The following is a 12721-nucleotide window of genomic DNA, read 5'->3' as shown; positions in this document are numbered from 1 at the left end:
AAAATATGGTGCTCACATTCTGTCTTTCCCTTGAAGGGCTGCATTACCAACTAACCAGACACCAGAAAACTTACACATCCTGCACAAAATAAAGCAGATGCCAGTCATTTTCAGTTAGAGTATAAATGTGTCAAGTCTTAACATAATTTTCTATTTTTTGCCACTAAGAATATACAAATATTACTGGATAGTTGGGTGCCACACTGGGAGACCAAAACTGTCTGTGGAAGAGGCATAGCAAGGGTACAACCTGTGTAAGTGTTCTGTATTTCTTTCCTGCTGTGCTTCACAGCAGACCTCAAGCTGAGAAAGTATTTTTTCCCAATGTTTTTCAGGCTGTGCTAACACTGCCGTGCATATGTGCCTCTTACCACCGTGTACAATGTGCTTGATTTGTATCTGATTGCCTGGTGGCTCTGAGCACTTGAGTATCACTGCCATTATAGGTGTGGGTACATTTGTAGCATGTTGCTGTACGGAGAGTCATGCACTGTCACACAGACAGACCAGAACACGGATGAGACTTGCAGTATTCTCTAGGGATTTGCATTGTGAGCAATTGCAGGGTGCTTGTTAGAATCATCTGAGCTTTCTTTTGCTCTGACTGCGCTTTGAGCATCCATGTTTTAAACAGTACAGTTGAACTGAAAAGGCATTTATTCACTGTCAAATACTTTGGAAGTAGGTCAGTGGTCCAATGAGATGTTTCTAGGGGAAAAGACTGTGAGACCAAGGACTTGGCTTAAAATAACCCAAATATATATTTATCTCTGTGTTTGAATTCAATAGTTTGGTTTTATCACGTGTGCTGTTCCTATTTTCAGTACCTTAATCTATCATTAAAATAATACTCTGTGCCTTTACAAACACCCCTGCTCCTCCCCTAGGATCATAAAATTTGGCTATCCACACAAAAATTTTAAAAGTATGTGCAAGATCCAGTTTTACTCAAATCACTGCATGTGTTTAATCTGGATTCAAATTCACAGTGCAGTCCTTTCAGGCCAGTTTTAGAAGCGACTGAACCTATTAAAAAAAAAAGTAGAGCCCACAGCGTGCTCTCAATGCTGCATTTCTGCGGTTAAGTCTGACACGAGAGCGTCTCCGGCAGCTTCTCGCGGCCCGGACCTGCTGGAGGAGGAGAGCGGGCCCGGATCCGGCCGGTTCTCGCCGCGGGGAGAGCGCCGCGGAGCCGGCGCCGCGCCGCAGCCGCTCTCCGCTGCCGGACGCGGAGCCGGATGAGTTGGGAAAGTTGGGCCGCTCCCGAGGCGCAGGTCTCGGGAGGGGGAGCCTAGCCAGGAGGCTGGGCGGGAGGTCTCGGGGGCGGGGGCAAGCTCCGGAGGACCGCAGCCCTGCTGCGCTCCGGAGGCGGCGCAAGGGCAGGCGCCCTCTGGGCTGCGCCGGAGGCCGTGGGCCGGCTGCCCCTTCTCGGCCCCTCCCCGGCGGAGGAGAAGCCGCTGCGAAGGTGCCGCCTCGGGGGCTGCCGGGGATGCGAGGCGCGGGGACGTTGCGACCCCTGGGCTCCGCAGTCCCCGGGCGCGGCGAGCTCGGTCACTGCCCCGCGGCCGGGCCCTGGCCCGCCGCAGATGCGCTGCCGCGGGCGGTGCGCGCCGCCCAGGTTCGCAGCCCTCCTCCTTCCCTCCGCACGATGTTTGCAGGAGGGGGAAAACACGCACCGGCTCGCCGCCTTCTCTTCGCTTTGTATAATAAAGGATGTCATTAGGTTTGCGTGTGGCATATGCCATTACCCCCACCGTAAAACTAAAATTAGCAAAATGTCAGGAATGGAAAGATTGATTCACCCAAGATGCAATTATCATTTAAAAAGTGCTTGATTGAGGTGCTGATGCTCAGTGATTTATTCTGCATACCATATACATAATTAAAGTAGTGTAGTGGAGCAATTTATCAATCTAGTTTAGACTAGAGGGGCAAGGAGCTGCTGCCGCTGCTGCCGCTGCTCTATGTTTGTTTTATTAAAACGTTTTCGGAATCTGATCCCGCCCCCTTTTTGCGAGACTGAAACTGATTATTTCTTCGGCTCAGGAGGAGAGTCATTCGTTTGGGAGTGTGGGAGAGGTAGAGAAATAGAGACACAGAGAAAGAGAAGAAAAAGGAGGAAGAGAGAGAAGCAGAAAAGGACACCTCATCAGGAGTGTAGTTTGAATCCCTTTCTCGCCTCCCCCTTCCCCTCCGCGATGTTACAAAGGCTGTGAGCTATTCGCCTTTTCCCATTCGCCTGCTGCCACTTCCTTCCTGGACGATCTCAGGACGAGTCCAGTTACTTTTGATCCGACCAGCAGCTCAGCCACTTTCTCCTCCTCCACGCAGCACACACGCGCACACAGGCGCACCACACACGCATACACACACACACACACACGCAACACACCCCAGGCATCTTCTGGCTGCTTATTGGATTGACTTTGAGGGTTGTGTGTGTGATTCAAGGCGGCTGCATGTTGAACCAGGTGGTGAATATTTAAGACTGGAAGAAGTAAAGGGATTTTTTTTCTTTTTCCTATGAAAGGAAAATATCTGAAGGACTAGTCTGATCAGCCCAACAGCTAACTGTTTACAATGTAAGTACATGTTAAATTCAGCGTCAGAAAAAAATATAGTGGGCATGGTACAAAAGCCCGAGGTATATTTCCTATCACGTTTGAAGAATGTTTTAGTCATTTTATGTGAACTGGAATTGAGGTTGCTTGCAGACTTTTAGTGTGTGACTGTGCAGTTGCTTAAAAGTAACTTGCTAAACAAATAAGAGTTAAATCTCTAGTAAATTATGGCAAAGTTGTCTCTATCAGTGTCTAACTGTTTAAACTTTGATGAAGTTAGTTTACATAATTTATGTGCTTGATATTATGAAGTATTGGAAGCTTATTTGATTTAGGTGCCTCTTAGTTGATTTAAAAGCTATGACCTTGTAGTGCTTGCACTCTGATTTATCAGTCTAAGGAAACAATCTAGTTTCAGAGAAATGCTCTTAAACTTCATTGTATCACAGGCTCTTCAGTCTTGAGTTTAAGTAGAGCGTGCTTGCAAGTGTTTAACTTTGTACATCTTCAATCTGAATTACTTACGTTTGAGATGAAAAAAAACCCTTTGCATTTATATGGGAGCTTGAGTAATGGTCTGCAAACCGATTTTGGAACAGTATGCTTTGGTCTTTACACAGTACTTTGAGTAATCTTTAAATTTTTTAACACAAAGGAACTAATCAGAATTACAGAACGAGTTGACGTAATTGCAGTGCAATCATTTACAGGCTAAGATAAAGTTTAATGTAAATGAGAGACTTGTAATATTATTGTTGAATTATGTAATTATAATACTTATTATTTCCCATAAAACTTAGTGTGACCTTCTGTCAGCCTAAAAAGCAAAACAAAAGCTAATAATCCCATTTCCATAATACTAATACTACTATTACTAATATTAATAACAAAAAGCAATGCAGCATGGTGCAAACAAAACTTAATGAATCATTTTGGGTATCTAAGCATTGTCTTTTATAGAAAAGTTATATTTTCTTTATTGTGTGTAATGATTATTATTACAAAATAACTACATACTTAAATAAATACTGTATTAGACAATTTAAGACTAAAGGTTTAAGAGAATTAAACAGAGAAAGGCACTTTACCAGTACTTTGCTGGTGATCAGAAAATAATAGATTTGACACAATATTTTCCTTGCACAAATCTGATAATCACCTTAATGGCACATGTCCTAGTTTCATATCTTTACTTTAAAATAACTTTAAGATGAATGATAAACAAACAATTTTAGAAGCAACTTCACATTAAGAAGACTATATTTCTTTCATTGACACTTTCCTGGCTATTGTGTTTGAACAGTAAAGATGTTTATGTGGACTATAATAACTAATCCCTAGATGCTTGGCAGAGCATGGAAATAGTACCACCTGTGAACCACTACTCCAGCACCTCTGTATTGCACACATTTCAGAACTAATTTTCAGTTCAAATGATAAATCATATGGTTTCTCTGGGGATTTGTTATTTTGTGAACTGTATTTATTACAGGATTTCAGGTACCTTACTTTAAGTCCAAAATCCACAAAACTTTCTTACTTTAATAGTTTTCTTAAAATATCCATTATATTATTCTTTCTGTATTAATGAGTACATAATTAATAACAAGCCTATGCTGAAATATCTGCCCACACTTCTGTCCTTTGGGAAGTAATAGAAAAATTTATTGAAGAACAATTTAAGATAATGGCCTTTAGTCCCAGGTATCTATGTCCCTGGCTGTACATGTACTTTTATTTGAAAAACTTGCTGTTCATATATATTTGTACTTTTATGCTCTACATAGTATGAGAAGGCAGCTCTGGGACATGAGCATGGAAAGGCTCTTTCATGCGAGGAGTTCTTACACAACTATTTCCACTGGCAATGCTGAGACTACTTGTGAGAAAACTAGGAAGTCACAGGGATAACAATTTACAGGATCAGGACCCAAAGGGACTAAACCTCTTGCCTGTCCTAAAGCTTTCATAGTACAGGGATGTAAAGAATGTCACTTTCAATGTCCTATAAAAGAATACAGGGATCAGATACTGATCTGCATCCTCTTAAGATCTTTTGACGAAGAAAAAAAGGTTATTATAGATATTGTGGGATGTAAGTCTTTTACAGTTATGCTCCTGAGTTTCTAGTTTTGGACCATAATAAGAAAATTAATTCAAATAACTCTTTACTGTGAATTTTCTTCCAATACGGGATAAAGATTTTTTTTCCTTTTTTTGAACCTTTCATCTACCTGCAACATGTATATTCAAAACCAGAGATACCTTTCTTAAATAGTTCTTTTTTTAAAAAATGCCTATAATGTTACAAAGAGAAATGAAGCTTCCTGAAGCTCCTCATAAGGGTTTGCTTAAGAAATATTTTTGTGACTCATTATTCAGTAGATAAAAGTTATTCTATAGAAACTTAGGAACTGATCAGGCGTCATGAATGGAATACTTTGCCAACTGAGTTTCTTTTAATTTTACTTTTCTCTATAATACATTGATTTATTGTTCATCAGGATAGTTTAGTTCTCTTTCAGAGACAGCTGAAGTTATTTCTACATTTCATTAAGGAAGATGTTATTAATTGTTACTAGGTTCTTGAAAGAAAAAATGCTTGGTGTTTGATAAATTAAAGTCCATTTTTATCTGATTGATTTAATTATCCAAATTTGTGTGATAATTTTTCCAAAAATCAAGTAAGGTGTATTGGTATTGGCATTCTTTTGAAAACACTGATGATGGAGATGAGTCTACACAAGCTGTTATGTAATTTCCAAGAATTTATAGTCCTTGCTTCAGCATTCTGAATAATAACCATACACTTATATTCTTTATTAATTTAAGTTTTTTAGTCTTGCTATTTAATATCAGCAGAGAGATTTTGCTATATCCTCATTTAGGTTTTGTAATTACTTAGGTACAAAATATTTTAAAAGTTATATATTTAATTCTGAAAGCTAGAAAACATCACGCTTAACAAATTATTAGAATTCTGATATTTGAAAAGGATGAAAATACAATTTTGGATCCTGCTTCAGAAGCAAAATGGATTCAGAGGAACTTTGGTCAGCAAACTGATGGTACAAGAGAAAAATTGAAAAACTGAATTTTTAAACTAGTTTTAGAAGAAATTATTTGAGTCCTCTTTAATATCATTGTCTTAGAACTGATAATCAATGATACATGTGGACAGGTGATTAAAAGCTGGTGTCTTCAGCCCTCCACTGTAATGCCACTGTCTCATTGACTGCAGTGCAGTAGACATTGTCTATTCACTGAGATCTGTCATCTTTAGGAAATCAGACCAGCTTATAGGGGTGATTCACAAAACCAACAGTGACAACAAAGTCTTATGTGCCTTACAAAAGAAGGATTAGGCAGTTCACATGTCATTTTGATTGGACAGCAATAAAAGCTGATTGCTGTGGCATAGCAAGACACACTTCAATTTTAAGTGATTATTGTATGAGACAACTAGAACTCTGTTGCTTAGTCATTGTTAAATGTAATTAAAATCAAGGAAAACTCAATTTTGACATTACTGGATTTGTATGTCTTTATAGTGAAAGTACAGCTGCTTGTAGCATTGTTACACAAATTTTATAAAAACTTATACACACCACTTAGGGGAAATACAATTAAAATGTTATAGCTTATTGTTCTCTGATTTTTTAAAAAAGACAGTTGTCTAGATATTTTCTTGTAATCACAATTTAAAGTTACTAAAAGTGCCTAGGCTCTAAAGAGTGTCTAGGACCATACTAAATTCACTGCACTTAACCATATTAAGAGTTTATAAGCAGAAGAGAGTGCCTAAAATGTGCCAGGGCTTCACAGATTTATTGAAAATTATAATATTGAACAACAACTAAAGAATCCTATTTAATTTTGTTATTTTTCAAAATATAATGTGTTGTAAAATTATTATTTGTGTTGCATGTGTGTAGTCTGATTTGAAAATAGCCAAGAAATTAAGTGCTGTCCCTATATTATTAAATATGTCATTTATCAATGAGAATAGAGTTTTTTCCTATTTGCATAATTTAGTTATAACGTATAGCCTTAACATTTAGAGCTAGGAAAGTAGGAAGCTGATAACTTCTATGATAATTTCATACAATATTTCAAAAGAACTCCTTTTTTAACCCAACTGATGCCTCCTAGTGTTTCACATAATAAAACACTAATGAGTCAACCATAAATGTAAACATTATTCTTTCATTTTCTTCATCTTATGTGGTACATAAAATTAATATTTATGGTTTTAATTTTGTATGTGTTATTTTAATCAGAGAGGAAACACATAAATTCAGATGTCTCATTTTAATGGGTACTGAAGGTGCATTTCTATTTTCTTTCACTATAGCTTTGCCTAACTGTGTTTTGAAAAGTTTAAGTTATATAGAGTACATTTTGTTTTTCTCCTTTTGTTCCTATGTACATTAAATGAATTTCTCAACAATATATTATTAGGCTTAAACAGGAATTTTAAACATTTGCGAGCATGATGCTTTGAAAAGTATGCCCTGAAAATAGGCAATAAATGCAGTTATAGAAATGTTTGAAATGTCCTAAGGGACCTCACAGCTGACTAAGATTAAAAACACTGGTCTGCAACATACTCACTCACTACAGTATTCAAATAATTGTTATCATATTTGTAGCCATTCCTGATTATTTTACTGTTATATGATCAAGAAAACTGTATGAAGACAGTTTTCAAATTCACAAAATGTGCACCTTACTCTTTTAGTTTTGTGTATGGATGATCAGTACTTCTGAAAACTAATTCATTTGCATAAAATATTGAGATGGAGTTTGAAGTGGTAAAGACAGTGTCCTTTCCTTACAAGTGCAGTCTCGTTGTATGGCTTCTCAATGCCTCTAAAATCCACATTCAGCTCTATCATACAACAGTAGAAATTTTTACCTTTTATTTTATGGAAAAGTTTAATTTTTAAAAATTAGCATGAATGTGACAAAACAAAACCTATGGGCCTCAGCTGTTTATTGGATCTATCAGGTATGCTCTTACAGCAATAAAGAAGCAGCCAAGACTCAGAATACTCTTACACAATTAATGCCACAGTTTTATGTAAAGTATGAGATCAATTTAGTGAAAACCGAATTGGAAATAAAGCCAGTTATTCTAAGACATTCAAGAAAAGTGGTGAAATTTCTTGGCACTTATTCTGTTCAAGATCTCTTAAAGTTCTATAAAGTCAGTTTGTAATTAAAAATCAAAGTTTAAGAGTTAATGTGAGTAATAAAAATTTGTGTCTTCTCAATGCCCTCATGATAATTTAAGGGGCCTACTTACAGAAAAATTCTGACTGAATGCAGAGAGTTAAATCTATATCTCCAAATCTCGGTCATGTGAATTAGTATCTGATTCTAGAGCATTTTAAAATTGCATATTTTAGGATTGTCACATATAAGCCCATATCACATAGAAGCCTATCCTTTAAACTTCTTGCGTCTTGAAAGAGTTTCAAAGTATGCAAATGACACTTGTTATTCTGCGAGGAAAGCTAACATGCTATTTAATTTTCTGATATATGACATTGCAACTTGCATTGTGAAAAGAAAGCAAATGTGGAAGAAAAATAGAGGGAAGTATAGCAAAAAAGAATCTTTGTGTCATTTCCACTGTAGGACTGATACTTCGAAATACTGCCAAACAGAACCCCACCCAGCTTTTTTCCCTTTTTTTTTTTTTTTTTTTTTAAACAACTAAATACATTTAGATTGGAGAGATCAAAATTACAGACTACACTTGTGTTATCTGATTTAGAAATTACTGGACAAATTGTCTGAGAATTATTTTAGTCCTGTATGGAATACACTGGCACAATGTGGATTCAGTAATCCCACCAGTGAGGTCTGATAGACATACTATTTGTAATCCCTTGAACAGGTGTTTTAGCATCACCTGCTCCAGCAGGGTAGATGTACTTATTTCTGCCTTCTGGCGCCTTCCCCAGTATTGGAAACCTGCAAAAGCTCGAGTGAAGAGAGCTCCAGAGATCTTGGCCAGTACAGCTGGTCCTGGAAGTCAGTCAGTATCTGCTTCCTTCATTTAAGCTAACCATAAGGCAGCCCACAGATTAAGGGCAGAATTGAACAGATGGCATACGGCTCCTGTGCCTTCTTTTCCCAGGTTATAGAGCTGATATGAAACTTAGATTCAAATCTAACAAGTCTTATTTTACTCTTATTTCTTCAACTGTATAACTGATTAAATGAAGTTTATCATAAAAATTATTAACCAAATACCAGTGCAGGAATTCACCTTAAATATTACCATCTCTTATTTTTCATGCTGTAATCTCAAAGTGTAAGTGAACTGGATTAGGAACAATATTATTTGTATTTGCTTTTATAGATATAGGATGCATGACACTTGTGGAAACCATGCTCAGTTAAATTTTACTATTTACTTTTAAACTGTCAATCAATAGCTGTTAGCAAAGTATGTACAGAGGGCAAGAAGGGAGGCTTGTGAAATTGTTTATAAACCACATCAGAACAAGTCCACAAATTGCAGAACACTATCCATGTGGAACATACATTTTAGTAATATAAAAAAACAAGTAACAGACTAGCATGTACTAGTTGTGTGACTTTGAGAAAAATTCTCCCCCCCACCCCCGGTGGAAAAAGTGGAAAAAAAAATCAGTATGATGTTATATTTGAAGTAAAAGTGCATTTTTTAACCATTGTTTAGATATTGTTGGATTATCAGAGAAATTATAATGTTTCAGAACATATTCACTCTGTAAGAAGTTTGATGCAGCGCTTTTCATTTAAAAATTCAATATGGACTTCTCAATGAACACTGTTTTAAATAATTTCATCAGAGTTGGGTGGAAAAACTGTCCCTAAAATAGAGGCTAGGAGGGGAGGGCATTGTAGACAAACAATAGGACACTGAGGTTCTCTGACCATTCTATAATGGTGGCCCATGTGTCCCCTTCAGCCTGGCATTTTAGCCCCAGAATTTTACTGCCAAGAACTCTCTTTGATGGGCATATCCCATGGGAATACCTAGGCAACTACTATAAAAATGTTAATAGTCTGGGGATAGTCTGTGAAACCAGCAGGAGACAGTATGTTCTCTAGACTTAGCCTCAGGACTCCTTGATGTCTGTCCATCTGTGTCCTGAATGTGTTTCTGCTTATACTGAGTGTGATAAGTGGGAGAACAGCAATAGAGGGGGAAGGCTTTTAGGGATGTTAGAAGAATGTGGATATGGTTTATTTGGTAAGAGGAGAGTGGACAATACATGTTAGTCAAACTTAAAACCTTAGTCTTGTAGAATATTTTCCTTTAAAATACTTGTTGACGTGTATATAATTAATCTTCCTGTGAATAATCTTTAATTGTTGCAGACATAGAGCAGTGGTTTTACAGATTGTTGATTGAAATATGTTGTATAGCTGTAAGGAAAGATCTTTGGAACAGCATTTGATGAGACAAATTTGATTTGATTTTGCCAACAGAATCTTGGAGAAATCATCAGTTTTCCCTTCATCTTGTTTATGTGTATAAGATGGACATACAGCAGAAGAATGACAAAAGAATCCATGTTATGACCCCTGTGCAATCTATGAAATGTGTGAATTTGCATACTTACTAATTTTCTTTGTGTCACATTTTTTTTCAGAATACTGAGCCAGAAAATGCATTCATGCAGTGGCATACAAAATTTGTAACTTTATCTGAAACGCACATAGATAAATTTTAGAAATTATAAATATGACCCAAAATGTTGGTAAGTGCCTATGCACTGGTATGGTCTTTTAAAACTAAAATAAATTTCATTCATGATCTTTCATGTCAGTATTGAAAAACTATAACCCAATCTAGTACTCTTCATTATATGATGTGTAGTTAACAATTGGAAATAATATAAATTTATGTTCAAAATGTGTATCAAGTGGAAAATAGTTTTCCAGTTTACTCTTAAAACATTATTAAATGATTGCCAAGCTACTTAATTGAAGCAAACTTCCCATAATTATAGGTGTATCCTTGGTAGGTAGAAATCTGTGTATCTTCACAGGGAAAATAACAGGATTCTGTTATCTGTTATTAACAACTAATAACAATTATAAATTAACAATTTCCATTTTATTGTTGATGCTTCCAAAAAAAAGATTATGTGTAGAACAGAAAGAGAAGAATGATCTTCTACATTTCCTGTAATATTTTTGTGGGTTTCCCAAAAATTGTTATTGACAAAACAAAATGAAAATCTATTTTCAATGCATGTTCCATTACTTAAATCTTCATTGAGAACATTGCATTTAGTTCAGTTATATTTCCAGTAGATAGTGTCACAGGCTTAGTATTGCACTGAGTGGAGACATGCAAAATTGTCATCTAGAAAGCATCCTTACTGGCTGCTATATTTTCTGGAATTTCATATTTTTAAAAATTCCATGACAGGTGATGCAGTGATGATAGGCATAATGCAAATCATTATGACAGATAAAAAGCAAGCAATAGAAAAATTACTATTTTTGCATCATGTTTTTAATGTTATTAGGATTATTTCCCTATATTTCTAATCATGTAGTATTACACATAACTGAGGGTGCAAGGATTTCTCAATGGAGGCAGGGTGTGGTTTTTATTTAACTATTTTTATTCAATACATATAACAGTAAGAAGCAATATTCCATGCAACAAAGAGAAAAAAAAAAAGACATTCTGCTGTTTTTAGGAGCAGTACTTGTCATGTATCTGGACAAATTATGATTTTCTTGAGCTGCTTTCCATTACAAGTCTCTAAAAGTCACCACTGTAAAACAGTGGCACTCTGTTATACCACCTCTTTATGCATATGATTACAAGCAAACCTTGTAATCCATCACTTGTAACCTTTAACAACCACTTTAACCTTGTAAACCATCATTTCTTTGACTACTCCAACAGGACACTTCTACTGATTTTGGATAAAAAGTAATTTTGAGACTTGTTCGCCCCTTTTGCTTTACGGTTTTCCAGATGTGATCAGAAAGAAGTTATTCCACTAATGGATCAGAAGATTGCTCTATGAATTAAATGCTGTTTTAAAAATGCAGCTCCCATGTTAGATAGATATAAATTCAAAATACAATGTGTGTATATCAAAAAGGCCTCTTTAAAATCACACGGAATCTAAAGATGTATAGTTTTGTGAGATTCTGATGATGATAATATGTGAAAGAAAGAATCATCAGCATTCTATTTTCATATGTTGGTCGACATCCTATTCTTGTATGCAGAATAGTTAAATAAATATCCACTATTATGTCTGTTCACAAAGACCTGTTCACAAATTACCATGATCTAAATCAGATATCTTAATGTAAAATGCAGGCTTTCTACTGAAAAGGTGAACATACGGCACATTCCATTTCAAAGTGTGCTCCAAATTTTGAGCAAGTTTCTTGAATGCAATAATTGTCAGCACCAAATGCAACCCATCGGTTTCAATTTCCAAGGAGACTAGGGAAGAGCATCCTTCAATGTGAATTCCAAAATCTAAAAATATTGGGAGTATTTTAAAAATGCATGCTTATCCTTAATGTACAATTCAGTAATAATCATTTCCCAAGAGATAAATGAACTTTATTTAAGGCAACAGATGCACAGTAAAAAAATTACAAGTGAAGGGCAGAAGCTGCAAAACAGTATAAGAAAAGGGACTCGGAACCCCCAAGTGTAAATTTTCAGTGGAACTGCAAAGCTTTTTTTTTTTTTTTTTTTGGTGTAAGTCTGTTATGAAATGCCTGAGTGGAATGAAATTATAAACTTTACTATGATCTTAAATTTGTGTTGGGATGTGCTCAAAAAATTAGAAAGGACTTAGGGCAATATCTAAAAGAGGTATTTAAGTTTTACTTTTCTGCATCCTGAGGTCTACTGGAATCCCCATCCCAGATTAAATCTATAATTTTTAATGAAAATTGGTTTAATTTTTATGGCAGAAATTCAAAAGTTGAGAAATTTGATTGGAAAAACTTCCTATTCTTAATATGGAGCAGTTAATGGTAAATTCTGTCTTCCATTGGTTACAGAATATTATGGGAGATAGCTTCTCTCAGTTTCCAAATGTGAAGCCATTACATTTTTGTATAAGTAATGTAATAGTTATCAAACTAAGGACTGTAGTTGAGTAATG

General features: G+C 36.0%; 1 protein-coding gene across 8 annotated transcripts in view; it reads left to right on the top strand.

Annotated features, from left to right (window-relative positions):
* The first annotated feature begins 1636 nt into the window (after positions 1 to 1636).
* Positions 1637 to 12721, top strand: part of MEF2C (myocyte enhancer factor 2C) — a 118088-nt gene continuing 107003 nt past the window's right edge. For 3 of the 8 annotated variants that reach the window (XM_021541580.3, XM_021541577.3, XM_021541586.3), the window contains exon 1: positions 1641 to 2582. The gene's annotated coding sequence lies outside the window, so the exon portion shown is untranslated. Of the gene's footprint in view, positions 2583 to 12721 lie in introns of all 8 variants that reach the window. The other 5 variants (XM_021541589.3, XM_021541574.3, XM_021541585.3 and 2 more) reach the window with 4 other exon arrangements.

The sequence above is a fragment of the Lonchura striata genome, chromosome Z (genome assembly GCF_046129695.1).
Source record: "Lonchura striata isolate bLonStr1 chromosome Z, bLonStr1.mat, whole genome shotgun sequence".
Classification (NCBI taxonomy): Eukaryota; Metazoa; Chordata; class Aves; order Passeriformes; family Estrildidae; genus Lonchura; species Lonchura striata.
This window is presented reverse-complemented; position numbering and strand designations above follow the sequence as displayed.